The sequence below is a fragment of the Tenrec ecaudatus genome, chromosome 1 (assembly GCF_050624435.1).
Source record: "Tenrec ecaudatus isolate mTenEca1 chromosome 1, mTenEca1.hap1, whole genome shotgun sequence".
NCBI classification, from domain to species: Eukaryota; Metazoa; Chordata; class Mammalia; order Afrosoricida; family Tenrecidae; genus Tenrec; species Tenrec ecaudatus.
In genome coordinates this window covers 210,103,924-210,105,989 of record NC_134530.1, presented here as the reverse complement: position 1 = coordinate 210,105,989, position 2,066 = coordinate 210,103,924, and the positions used below count along the sequence as shown (strand labels likewise).

At 55.4% G+C, this 2,066-nt stretch overlaps 1 pseudogene; it reads left to right on the top strand.

Moving 5' to 3' along the window:
- Positions 1-761: 761 nt before the first annotated feature.
- Positions 762-1,864, top strand: LOC142437293 (cyclin-L2 pseudogene; annotated as a pseudogene).
- The last annotated feature ends 202 nt before the right edge of the window (positions 1,865-2,066 follow it).

The following is a 2,066-nucleotide window of genomic DNA, read 5'->3' as shown; positions in this document are numbered from 1 at the left end:
CATTGACAACAGGGAGAGGAGAAGATTCAAGGGCCAGATCTCAATGCTCAACTGTAGTTACAGGAGCAACGAGAAAAAATGGCCCCCCAAGTTCCTGGTCCACAATGTCAAGGAGCTGAAGTGTTACTGATGTGCAGCAAGTATGACTGTGCAGAGATTGCTCACAACTTTTCCTCCAAGAGTTGTGAACATCAACCCACCTGGCCATCAGAATCACCAATCCCATATCCAAGCAGCACATGCAGAAAATGAATAATAGATGGTACATTTGCAAGTTTATCTGTGCTAAATAAAATCATAAATGAAGAGCCAAAAAAGAATGTATTATTTAATTGACATTTTCCCCTTGGCATATTACATGGGGAAAACTACTGCACAAGACCTCTTTAAAATGTTAAATAACAGGCGACGGCCGCGACCCGGGCCCCGGGGTCTGTGGCCCCCGTGGCAAGCTCCGGGGCCCCGATTGGGGAGCGCTGCCTCCGGGCCCCAGGGGGTGCTGATTGGGGATAGATTGTACTCCGGGGTGCTTATCACCTTGGAGAACTGCCTCCTGCCGGACGACAAGCTTCGCTTCACGCCATCCATGTCGAGCGGCCTCCTCGACACCTATATGGAGACGGATCTCCGCGTGGTGGGCTGCGAGCTCATCCAGGGGGCCGGCATCCTGCTCCGCTTGCACCTGGCCTCCAAAATTGAAGAGGTGCCCAGGCTGATCCGGGATGTCATCAATGTATTTTATCGCCTCCGACACCTGCGAGAGAAGAAGAAACCGGTGCCTCCGCTGTTAGATCAAGACTATGTTAATCTGAAAAACCAAATCATCAAGGCGGAAAGACGCGTGCTCAAAGAGCTGGGCTTCTGTGTCCACGTGAAGCACCCTCACAAGATAAACGTTGTATACCTCCAGGTGTTAGAGTGTGAGCGTAGCCAGCACCTGGTCCAGACGTCATGGAACTACATGAACGACAGTCTGCGCACAGACGTGTTCGTCAGGTTCCAGCCCGAGAGCATCGCCTGCGCCTGCATTTACCTGGCTGCCCGCACACTAGAGATCCCTCTGCCTAACCATCCCCACTGGTTTCTTTTGTTTGGAGCAACTGAAGAGGAAATCCAAGAGATCTGCTTAAAAACCCTGCAGCTGTATACTCGGCAAAAGGTTGATCTGACACACCTGTAAAGTGAGGTGGCAAAGAGGAAGCATGCCATCTAGGAGGCAAAGGCACAGGCCAAGGGCTTGCTTGCGGGCAGCACGCAGGTTCTGGGCGGCACGTCAGGATTCTCGCCAGCCCCTAAGCTTGGAGAATCCCCCAAAGAAGGCAAAGGGAACAAGCCCTCTCCACAGTCTCTGAAGAATGCCAAGCGGAAAGCAGAGACCTCTAAGGCCAAGCCCGACAGCCGTGTGAACGGCTTGCCAAAGGGGAGAGAAAGCCGGAGTCGGGGTGGATAGCAGAGCCCATCGAGGTCCCGGTGAGGGTCTGCTTCCCCGAAGAGCAGAAAAAGTGACAGCGGGTCAACATCCAGTGGGTCCAAGGTCAGAGCCTTTCCAGGAGCAGCAGCGACTCCCGCCCTGCCCCCCCCCCCCAGATAGGTGCGTCCTGGTGCCCCCTACAAGAGCACCAAGGTGAGGAGCTACACCAAGTCCAGGGAGTGCAAATACCCCGCCCAGAAGCTCCCCCAGTCCCGGAGCCGCAGCTCCTTGCATTCGGGAAGCCACTCTCGGGAATGGCCGGAGAATCCTGGGAAATACAAGAAGAAAAGTCACTACTACCGAGAGGAGAGGCGGGAACGTTCTCGGTCATAGGATCGAACAGGCCGCCGCTATGACCTGGACCACCCTGGGCATAGCAGGCACCGCAGGTGAGCGCAGGGCCTGGCTGCAGCTGCAGGCCAGCCGCCTCCCAGGACATGGAGTCCTCCCGGAGGCCTCCTGCCACGCACCCTGTGACTGATGGTCCCTTCTGCGTGGCTCCCTTTGCGGGACTCCGTTGACTCTGGACGTTGTTCTGAATTTTTGGAAAGTGGATTTGCGAGGGCTTTGAAGTGCCCCTCAGGTGGCCAGCCCA